Source organism: Pagrus major, chromosome 5 (genome assembly GCF_040436345.1).
Source record: "Pagrus major chromosome 5, Pma_NU_1.0".
Classification (NCBI taxonomy): Eukaryota; Metazoa; Chordata; class Actinopteri; order Spariformes; family Sparidae; genus Pagrus; species Pagrus major.
The window spans coordinates 2,793,729-2,806,327 of record NC_133219.1 but is presented as its reverse complement, the minus strand read 5'-3'; positions in this window follow the sequence as shown (position 1 = coordinate 2,806,327).

The window sequence follows — 12,599 nt, the reverse complement described above, 5'->3', positions numbered from 1 at the left end:
CCAATGAAATATTTGGATGCTGCTGTGTGGCATTCTCCAGTCTATATTCCAGGGAAACCCTTCCAATGCTGATATATTTTGCTGTTTTGCTTGAAGGTGATTTGTTTCTGATAACTGAGCAGTAAAGTTTGATTCACCTTCAAGTGGAAAAAAGTTGCATTGCGCATGCTGCTTTGCTACAAACAGGATTCTTCAGGAGGAGTAGGGGAGTGTGGGAAGCTAATTTTGTAGCTTAACTTAAAGCTTCATTAATTGTTTTTTCTACCATTTGGAGGCACCACAACAGGCTTGAACATATCATCACCTAGTAAATGGTGGCCTAATTACACAGCAACACAAAGCAACAATAGCATTAATTTGGATTTGTGTCTAACCACTTGAGAATGTGATTCCAGTAGTGACTCTTTCCTTTCCACCAACTCCAGAAAAAAACATTTGGCTCTTTAGCTGCTAAATGCTCTGCTGTGTTCACTAGCTATTCTCTAACTGTGTCTGTGTGCAGTTTGTAGTGCTCACTGAGTTTATCAGAGCTTTTTCACTGCCTGCTGCTAACTGAAAGCCTCACAGTTTAAAAGACCATGACACTCAAGGTGAGTTGTGCTCTCTTCATTAGCTGCGACGTCTTCGTTTTTATTATTACAGTCAACAACACAACATACTGTATAATAAAGCATTTCATTTTTAGGCTCTGCTTAAAGACACTTATGGACAGTAGCTCAAGGTTTGAAGTGTGTTTGGGAGTCAGTATGGTGGTTTCAACAGAAGGTGATGGCACTGCAAGTCATACAAAACAGGTCAATAGTTCAGTGAAGTGATAGTTTCAAATGTTGGCAAACCTCAAAGACATTATGACACTGTACAAACAGCTGTGTTGTTCTTTAGTTTAGGACTCTACCATTCCATGATGATGCCTAATCCTTTATGACATTCCCTTTGTGTCAGTCGAACAGATGACGTGCCGTCACCCAGACGGCCATGATCGTTTTGTCTGTTTAAACGTTTCTTGCAAACTTCAAGAGAGAAGCAGCGCATGGTAGTAAAAAGTACGTGACTGACTGATTTGTTTTCTATAAAAATTTCCTTGTAGATGTTCTCTTTTCATTGTGTGCATTTTTTGTATGACATGAAAAAAAACAAAGTTGTGTTTTATGTGAACTGCTTACGGTTTGCCATCTTTTCAGGTCTAATGTTTCTTACAGACTTCTTTGCGATGTTTTAAGACAAAGTGCCTATCCTTTTAGATATACTGTAGAAAAAGATGCAATGTCAAATGCATCCACACTTGAGTAAATGTTTGGTTCATTCTGTATGTAGCTCTGCAGGAAAACATGTTGTACAGGAAGCCTTATCTGCAAGCAGAGTAACAACACCTACCATCTGCTTAAAAGACAGGAATGGAAAAATGAAAGTCGATTATTTTTCTTGTTTTTGATAAACCATAAAATCATGTATGGATGAGGAAGAATCAACATTGTGGAAACGCTATGTGAGCATTTAACAACTATGAGAACTGCATCAATATATCAATCAAGTTACATTAATGCCAGTAACACAGTGTGCATGTCTAGATTGTAGATGTGGTCAGCTACCTGCTCTGACCACCTTGTAGAATTTCTTTCTTTTAGTTTTTTTGTATTTTTGGTGAGGGACTCGCAGTGTGAGCCATCAAGCTCCTGTGCTGTTTGGACTACAGAGTGTGTGTTGGTCAGCTGGAGCCTAAAGCGTGGAGGTTAAAGAGTGTGCGGACCCAGAGTAGCAAAGGGGGATCCAATCCAATGTATGTCTGTGTGTGTGTGTGTGTGTGTGTGTGTGTGTGTTAGTACTGAAACTAACACTGGTAAACATCAATTGTTGCAGATATATTTTGCATTTCTGGGAGCAGTTTGTTGTGATGGTATTTTTATTTTTATTTTTTTCATTCTCATGGATAGTTGGCAAAAAGTAATGTTGTAATGTCATGCCAAGATACTTCCAGCAGCTACTGTACCATTTCAAATGTTACAGTGATCTAATTCATTCCTCTAACAGGCTCTGGTGTCACAATGGAAGAGGTTTTTTCTTGAGCTGCGTAATATTCACACAGGCAGGAAAACTATTGTAAAAGAGGCAGATTGACTAACTTATCCCACATTAGGAACAATTAGTGTTATTATATGTGTCCCAATTCCATACCACAGACTAACTCCAAGCTGGTGTGGTCACACTGGAAACAATTAAGTATTCTCAGATGTGTCAGTAAGCATACTAAATATGCCAGACTTTTTGGTGTGATGTTGATGGACAGTGCAATGCATGAGAACCTTTTTTTGGAGATTAGACGGCCTGATCACCATTGGTACAAAATGGCCCTCACAATGTTGTTAGAGGTGAGATGCACCGAACAGCAAAAGTTTTTGTTCCAGGGCACTTATTTATCAACATTGTGTAGAAACAAAGTCTTAGGAATAAAAATTGAATTTGGATTGTGCTCAATAATGTCTTTTAAAAAAGTTTTCATATTGGATACATACATATACGCTGATATACATGTAATAGCCCTATATTAACCCAATTATTATGATAAGTGTTGGCAAAGTACATTTAAGCCAAACCACAGATAATATAATACTTTAAGTTTCTTTAGGTTAAGTTTTCTATTTTTCTTCTTTCCTCACTGTGCTTATGCTCTGGTTAGGGTTAGGAATAAAAAAACACTTGGTTAGGGTTAGGGAAACGTCATGTTTTTGAATAAAACACGTTTGGTACAGATGTCAATACGGTATGTAATATAATTTATGACAGTCGGAAATTTGGACGCATCTGTGGTTTGCAGAAATGTTAACTGCTGACATCCTCTCCTCACGACTGGGCTGCCAATATCAACAGAAAATATTGGCCAACTGATATATCAGCCAAGCTCTACTTTTAGTGTGTTGTAAGGATTTGGGACACAGCTAATATGTCCACATACACACTTTTGATTGAAAGCAAGAAGTTGATGCCTTTTGTTTGGACTTGTTAAAACCCTCTCTGTGTAAAGTAGGAAATCTCTTTAGAACTAAAGTACTGTGGACATTAAGGTGAGGCAGATTGAGAGAATCTTGTCCTGCAGGTTCAACTCTACGAACAGCACTAAATACTGAAAGACTAAACCAATTTAAAATTCTGACCAAATCTCACCTGGCTCTCTGAGACTGCATAAGAATTTGCAAAAGAGAAATTACAACAAAAAATCACAAAACAACTCTGGAACTGTACAAAAGACAGACTGATGACTAACGGTGGTCAGAAGGGGATCTGATTTCTAGAAATACATCTTCAAGACATCGATGAGTCCTTGAGCTGTGGAGGAGGGTCTGTTAATGCCTGAAACTGTACTCTGCTCTGAAATGGATATGTAAACAATATTTGTTATATGCAACTTGCTTGATACACATGACTGACATCAACATCCGATTGTCTTTTGTGAACTTGGATCTATTGCTGTGCTTTTACATCATAGCAACCTGCAACATGAGGGAGCGATTTTATCCTGTATGGCAGCTGATTGGCTAGAAGATATCTGTGAATGATTTCTTGGGTAATAGATGAAAAAAATGGGCCTTGTTTAACCACAGATACACACACTACAGGGGCCAGACACAAGCTGAAAACATGAGAGTAGGGCTATGCAACAAGACAAACCCATTTCTCCATCCATTCTGTAGCTTTACATGCTGGTCTCTTCAGATTCAGGCTTCAGCATGATTGTGACCAAATGTTTTATAGAAAATGCTCTGACAAAAACATGCAAACAAAAAAAGACTTCAAATGCATAAAGGCACAAAGTGTAAACAAGAAACAGATTATTTAGAATATTTAGGAGTACAGCAACTTTATACGTATATTTGCATGCATAACATTTACCCACTTCGACAATGTCAATGACAGGCCCATGGCTCAAAATGGGAGGTGTGTCCTCTTAGGTCACAATAAAAAGGATTTCATGAAACAGCCTTTAATGTCCAAGTGATTCTTCTTGTCAAAGACAGGAACACATTCTTCTGCATTTTTTAAAACTTTTGTCTATGTGGCAAAAAATAAAATAAAAAAAATTATAAAAATACCTGTACCTTTTGCAACTATGCGGCCTCTGTATTGCGTCAAAGGAAACATACATGTGCCCAAGCCTGGACCAATCGGCCACCAAACATCAAAGCGATCCATTCTCTGTCTCTGCGTACCATTGGCAGTGTAGATGTGGCTCTTTCTTGAGAAAATACAAAATGTTTGCATGTTCTAACAATGTATGTGCATGTAGAAAACTTAGTACTTTTAGATACCATGTGTTATTTTGTTGTTGATTTTTAATATTTGATATAAACTGCGGGGTTTGTTGAAAAGACAAATTTCTATTAAAAACAGTATTGAACATTGTTGACAGTTCCACCCCATGCAGCAGAGCAGGAACATTCCTTTATTTGGGTCTTGGGATTCAGTGAAATGTTTGTTTGCCTGATTTTATGTTTCTTGGCCAGACTTTGAATTCTGCAGTTGTTTCTACATTAAACATTTTGTATGAAGCAAAGCTCCTTGAAATAAAAAAGAATGAAATTAAACTGCCTCTTATCTGCTAAATGAGTTGAGTGTTGGCATGCAGCTGTGAATCTGCTAGATAACTATGAGAAGGATGTTGAGTCCACTGCTCTGAGTCTTGTTCAGCTCCACAAAAAAGGTTGAGGTAAGATTTGTTTGTCAAACTACTGTTTGAACATTGACGCTCGATTTATCTCTTGTTTTTTCTTTCTGCAGGCAGGAAATTTATGGCTGATTAAACTTTAGTTAATAGTTATTTCACTGTCAGCAAACAATGAAATACTTTGTCAACCATTAATTAAGCAGTTGTTAAGGTTTATAAACATTAGTTGCAATTATCATGACCATCTAAATAATGTTTATAGATTATCTACATAGTATTTATTAACCATGTGCAAAGTATTATGAACATCAGTTGGAACCTGAAAATAAATCGTTTCTTAATAAATGGTTTTAATCATTTAATAGTTAACAGTGAAATAAGTATTAAATATAGTTTAATTAACTATAAATGTACCGTTTATTAATGATGGTTACTATAAAGCTGACAAGTCAAAATGTCTGTTGTGACAAAGGTGTTGGAGTTTATTTGTTTTCAAATTGAGTTAGAGTTGACTTTGTTTTTTTTAATAATTCATCCTAATGCAAGCAGACTTCACCTATTCATATGAATGTAGGTCTATTAGGATTATGGTAGCTACGGGCCCTCACTACTTACATACGTGGTACATTAACTATTTTCCATGTCAGATGTTTTTTGGTTTGTTGGTTTGTCAGCAGGTTACACAAATCTACTGAATAGATTTCCACCAAACTTAAATAGAGGCTGGTCTCGGCCTAAAATAGACCCCATTAACTTTTGGTGTGGAATCAGAAAAGAATAATCATTCCAAAATTAGAAATAGAAAAGAGAAAACCAAACAAAAGGGAGAGTGAAATGAAATTGTGTATTACAATGACAAAGCAGTTTGAAAATAATAATTACATTTAGATTTCTGAAATGGAAAATAGTAAATCTCAATTTTAAGTTTAAATTAAATGTGTAAATGTGAAAGCTTAGAATGTAATGTGTAATTGAAAATGACTACATATTAGAAGATTTGAAAGAAATGATTAGTTATTTTTTTAAGTCCTTGTGTTGTTTAACTAGGGAAGTATAAATGAAAATAAGACATAATAGGGGTGAAGGTTAATAGTCTAGACTATTCTTCTTTTCCAGTTCCATCTTCAGTATTCAACAGTGCAGTCAGTCAAATGAACTAACTGAACAGGTTACATCAATTAGTGACTATTTTCAGAATGACTGATTTGGCCCCTTTGTGTTTGTCAGCAGTGTTACATTCAGTATCGGATTCATGGTATGGCTTTTGTTTTGAAACTGGACCGGAAGTTAACTCTGCGGTCTTGCACGCTTGACCAACGAGATAAAGAAGGGGTCAGTCGATCAGCTGGTGATGGAGCGGGACAGCGGGGCCGGTGAGAGCAGCAATGAGAGGTTTACTGGAACAAATATTTCAACGATGATACTTTAATGTTGTCGTGGGGACACACGAGGCCATGTTCTCACTAGGAAAAGTCCACTTTCTGCTGGTCTATATTGACATGCTGGCTCTGGACGGGATGCCTTTTTATGGAGACACGTTGAGTTTCCAGCGGACAGGTAGGTTCATTTACACGCTCTATAATAATGCAATAGTAGGGTGCCCGCAGTAGTACACTTTATTATTTCTACTGAATTCCCTTAAAGGAGCCCTCTGTAGTTTTGTTGAAGAAATGTTAATGAGAAGAGAAAGATGTTCATTGACTGATTATTTTCTGCCTAAACAAACTGAATAAAGAAACTCTCTTTGTTTTCATGACTGAATGAACTGAATAAAGAAACTGACCTTAAAGGACAACACAATTTATACTGTTTAACTTTGTTTATATGTGGCGGACTCTGCCACCTTTCTAGCTTCAAACAGTGTTCTGGGACCTTATTTTCTGAGAACTACTTATTTATTCAGTTATGGAAAAAATAAATATTTCTGAGTTTGTATTATTACCTCATTAATATTGTAAATATTTAAATTCTGGCTTTGAATTTCTTCTCCAAAACTACATCTTAAAGTGCCCCTTTAAGATTTATTAGAGTATTTTTACTTGTTTATTGGAGGAGGTAAATGTCATGTTGTCCAAATTGGGTTTACAGGTCACATTGAGAATGAATGTCTGATGTATTCATTTATTCTTTAATTCATTTATTATTAATTTGTTTAATGTCATTCAATTCAGTGACCCTCACAAATGTTTTATTAACACGGTTTACGTGCAGACACTGTGCTGATTTGTGACATTGACTTGTAGTACCAGGTTCTTCCACTGAGAGCAGCTGTTGTACTAAAACACCATCTGCTCCTGTGGTAACCTGCCATCAAACTTTCTCAGAGAAGAAAGGCAGTACAGCACCACCTCTGTGAGCAGTCAGAGGGGTTGTTCTCTCAACATTTCTACCCGTATGTTGACAAAAATGATTACATTAAAGCTTAACCACAATGCTATTGCCCTTCCTCACCCAAATCTGTCTCCAGACAGGGTTTTTCTTTAGGATCAAGCTCAGGCTCAGTCTGAGCATTTAACTGTTCAAGTTTCTGAAAGCTCCAGCTGTCTTTGCATTGAATTTCTCTTTTCATGATCGCTCCTTGTGTTAAATCAGAAGGTGGAGAGAAAAGATAACCACAAAAAATCACAGGTTGTTGAACAATCCTGCCTTTCTGCCCCTATCATCAAATGTTATTGATATTTCATATTGTAATACATCATTAGCGCTTTACTGTAAATAAATTATTACTATTGGCTGAGTCAATAGTTTGACATGCTATTTGTTGTCTCGGGGCCCTAATGCGCCTCCAACAATTATGTCAATGATTTAAGAGAAATCAGGCAACTAAAAGAGAAACAAAAGTCAGGAGTGAGAAAGAAAACATCACAGGAAATATAACTAGCAAGAAGAGTTTCACAGTGTTTTTATATGATTATTTTATGGAAACCCATATCTGCCAATGTGATGGAAAAAAAGATCCTGTAAGTCATTATAATTCCACAAATGACTTAGTCTCTCAAATGAAGCACCATTGGCTCTGGTTTGAAAAACAACCACAGAGAAAGGACCAGCAGCAGTCAGTCAACACTGTCTACTCATGTTACTGAGGATGTCAGACAAGCTGAGCTTGTGAAGTAGATTCTTCAATTAAGCAATCATTAACAGCAGTTTACAGTGGAAACACTCTATTTTTATTGTTTGTTGTGGATTGACAAAGGATGTATTAAAAGCAGAAGAGGGTCTGCGCTGGTACATGCAGTATCCTGACCACAAATAATTGACAGAATAGCTCTGCCCACCTTCAGCCTGAGCAGTTGTATAAATATAGTTTGAGCTAAACTCACAACAGTGTGTTGGTCAGGAGGGATGGCAGGTTCATCTCCATCTACTATCAGCAATGTATGCTGATATAGCACTGTAATGAGGCTGTATGACAGAGCATTTTTTAAATTTAAGGTCCAGTGTGAAAGATTTGCTGGCATCTAGTGGTGAAGTTGCAAACTGTAGCCAGCTGAACACCCCTCTTCACCCCTTCTAAGGTAAAGAAAACACAACAGTTCTTAGTTTCAGGTGACTGTACACTGCTGACAACAAATTTCTGAATATTACATTTTAGGGCTGCCTAATCAATCAAAATAGCAATATGTCCAAGTGCCAATCATTCAATAGTTCTTTAATTTGATTTCTGCCCGCTGTACTACATGTCTGTCTCATCTTGGGAGAGATTCTCCAGCCATCATATAAGATGAATGAGAGCTGGTGGCTCTGCCAACTCCCAGCACTCTTTGTATCCAGCCTACGTCATGTTGATGGGACTGACCTTTCTCCCTTTGGCTCTTTGATAAGTAACATTATATGTGATAACAAGGACAAATTATAAGCATTATTCAGCAGCCCTAAACTGAATCCAAAATATATAGTCAATGATAATGAACATTGCACAGGAAAGAAAAGATCTGCTGTAAGAAATTGCAGTTGTATAGATACTTCATGCACTTGTGTTCCTGGTACTGGTTAGTAAGTGTACAGTCTGTCAGTATTTTTGGCACTAGCCTACACTGCATACAGTATCCCTCTGAAGCTTATAAAGGAATGAATAGAGGTATCCCTCCTGAGGGAATTCCCTCTTGGATGTGTGACATGCAGACAGTATGGCATTATCATCTCTGTTGCATCTGATGTAACGTTTGAAGCACACTGGGAAGAAAGCCGATCTGTGGACTCTGTGTTCTCCTCATGTCACATCAAAGTGCCTCCCATCAAGCTCACTGACAGCAGGTCAGGGCAGCTGTCCAAGTCTGCTCTGAGTGATGATGAGCAGATGGATGGCCAGTAATTAATGTCACTCACCTTTCAGAGCGGAGTGAACAGCACTGTACATCTATCAGCTGATTGTGTGTTTGGACGACTCAGAATCACAAATAAAAAGTACTTAATGCAGCTAAGACAAGATGGACTGAAGATAAACAGCTCTGTGTTCATCCTGGATTAGGGAGTATTGGGGTTGGGCGATGTCTGCCAAATTGGGATATGATGATGTCCAAAGTGAAACATTGTGACGGACGATGATATCATTGCTGGGGGGAGAGCTGTTGCTGACCAAGTTCTGTTTCTGACTATATCAGAAAGGCTGTCCCATAGCAGAAAAGTCAACTTGGTCAAGCCAGTAGGTAGAATCCTCACCAGCTCACCACTGTAGTCACCAATGCTTCCCACTGCTGCTCTGACAGCAACCTCCACCTATCTCACCCAGCCAAGAAATCTCAGGTTCCCATCACCAGCTACTGTTACAATCTCAAACAGGGGACTCAAAAGCAGCCGCAGACTCAAGGGTAGATTGAAAAAGTTAAACAGTTACAGAGAACTAGTAGAGACTGGTTTGAGCTGAGAAACATGAAAAGTGTGATGTATCTTCATGGTCCAGATAACTTTAATTTAACAACTGTAGGATTAATAATGGCAACCACTTCGAAAGGTCCAATGTAACGAGGTGACAGTTTCTTGGAATCAATTTTCAGGGGGATATTTCTGGAAGGCAACCAAACTCTCTGACCGCAACTGTTGCCGTCCACAGTGCGGAGCAATGCGGGCCAAGCCCTTTTGCCAAATTCCACGGCAGTGTCAAAGATGGGCCTGTACCGAAGGCACTGCAACTTCTCCCTCCTGTGCTGGAAACAAGTGGTTGATAACCAAGGGCAGCCTCAAAAGGTGACATACCAGTAGCAATGGGCATATTCCACCCAGGAGAGATAGGAGCTTCAGGTGGCTGGATTCTTGGCTGCTACACTACGGAGAACTGCTTCCAGGTCCTGATTGGCTCGCTCACATTGCCCATTAGTCTGAGGGTGGAAACCAGAGGACAAACTCACCGAGGCTCCCAGAGCTAGGCAGAAGTCTTTCCAGACTTGTGAGATGAACTGAGGGCCCCGGTCTGAGATGAAATTGGAAGGGATACCATGGAGGCAAAACACATGCTGCACCATTAACTCAGAGCCATTAAGCCAGAGCAACAAAATTAACAGCCATAGAGAAACGGTCAATGGTTAGTATGACAGTGTTACCTTTAGATGGTGGTAGTGACAAAATCCCAGGCAATGTGGGACCAGGGACGAGTGGGAACTGGAAGAGGACGTAGCAGCCCAGCGGCCGGCCTGTGGGAGGCCCTTCCTCGTGCACACACTGTGCACACTAAGACAAAAGCCTTGGTGTCAGCATCAATAGAAGGGCACCAGAAGTGCCTCTTCAGGAGGGACAGAGTGCGACCTGGATGGCAAGCAAACCGGGAAGTATGCCCCCACTGAAGGACCTGAGAGCAGACAGATAACCGATGTTCTGGTCCATAACCTGGGTCAGGTTAGATCTGCTGTGCTTCCTTGATGATGGTCTCGATCTCCCAGGTTACTGCTGCCACAACACAGGAGGGTGAAAGGATAGTATCCAGACTGAAGACCCCCTCCTCAGAGACAAACTGGTGAGAAAGAGAATCAGGTTTAGTGTTGCCTGAACCGGGCCTGTAGGTGAAGATGAACCTGAACGACTGAAGAACAGGGCCCACCGAGCCTACCGTGAGTTGAGGCGTTTACCTGTTTGAATATATGCTAGGTTTTTATGGTCAGTCCAAACAATGAATGGGTGTTCAGCTCCCTCCAGCCAGTGCCTCCATTCTTCTAGGGCTAGTTTCACTGCCAGCAACTCACGGCTCCCCACATCATAATTTCTTTCAGCAGGTGACAACCAGCGAGAGAAGAAAGCACAGGGGTGAAACAGGATTGGAACGCTGGGACAGGACTGCCCCAACTTTGGTGTCAGAGGCATCCACCTCCACAACAAACTGGTATGTGGTGTCAGGCTGCACCAATAAAGGCACTGCAGTGAAACGTCTCTTTAGCTCCCCAAACGCCTCCTCCACCTCAGGGGACCAGAAGAACAGGACAAAAGAGGAGGTTAGTTGGGTAAGGGGGGCTGCCACTCTGCTGTAGTCCAGAATGAAACGCCGGTAAAAGTTAGCAAACCCCAAAAACCTCTGCAGCTCCTTGACGGTGGTGGGTCTTGGCCAATTTGCCACTGCCTGAATCTTTTTGGGGTCTGTCTTTATCTGCCCACCCTCAATGATGTATCCCAGGAACACACACAGAATGGACATGAAACTCACATTTCTCTGCCTTCACAAACAGCTTGTTGTCCAGCAGTCTCTGTAGCACCTCCCTGACATGTAGGACATTATCCTCCTTGGACCGGGAAAAGATCAAGAAATCATCCAGATAAACAAACACAGTCTGGTTGAGGAAATCTCAGAGTACATCATTTACTAGGGCCTGGAAGTAAATAGGGGCGTTAGTCAAACCAAAGGGCATCACAAGTTATTCAAAATGTCCAAGGGATGTGTTGAAGGCTGTCTTCCACTCATCACCCCCTTTGACGTGGAGAAGATGATAAGCATTTCTCAGATCCAGTTTTGTGAAAATGGTGGCACCATGGAGTGGCTCAAAGGCAGAGGTAATTAATGGCAGGGGGTACTTATTCTTAATAGTTATAAAATAGGTATTAAGTCAACTTAATAGTTGTAAAGACCCAATGATTTCCGGAGATGATCAGCTGCACAGGACAGGTTTAATGAGTGATGGAGTCTCCCATCCAGTGTGTTGGCGTTGAAAGGGTGGGTTAATGGTTCTGTCTTTGTTCCTGCTTGGGAAACCAAAGTGACATCCATGAAATTCTCATCTGCCCCAGAATCCACTAGAGCTAGCACAAACAATTTCTCCAGATTCCTACACACAGTGGCTTGAAATTGCATTTGTGGGGAAGGGGAAGAGGGCATCTTACTCACCAATACTCCTACAGCTACTGGTGAGCTCCCCCTTTTGGTTGAAGGGAGCAGGTGGCGACGAAATGGCTGGTTTGGCCACAGTAGAGGCACCCCCCAGCTCTCATCCTATGGAGGCGTTCCTGAAGTGTTAGGCGTGTTCGACCGAGCTGCATGGGATCCTCTTCTGGTTGACTGGGTGAGGAACTGGGTGGTGGGCATAAGGCCGCTGGACGGTAGGGAAGGGGCCTATGGGTGGTAAGTGTGGGCCGAACTGATGGTGAGGGAGAGGGTTGGCTAACTCTTTCCCTGCAACGTTCACGGAGACAGTTGTCTAACCTAACTAACAGTGATATAAGGGCTTCTAAAGTGTCAGTCTCGTCCCTAGTGGCCAACTCATCCTTAATATTATCATTAAGCCCATTGAGGAAAACTCCCTGCAGGGAGCTATCATTCCACTCTGACTCAGCAGCAATGACCCTGAACTCCACCGAATATTCAGCTACACTATGGGAGCCCTGTGTTAAACGAAGGAGACGATTAGAAGCTGGAAGTGTGCAGCCTGTCGCCTGTAGCTCTTCACCCAACAGCTGACTCAAATTTCTATCACTAGCAGTGATCACTTTGTTCTTTGGTCTCCAACCTGACGTCAGTGAATTG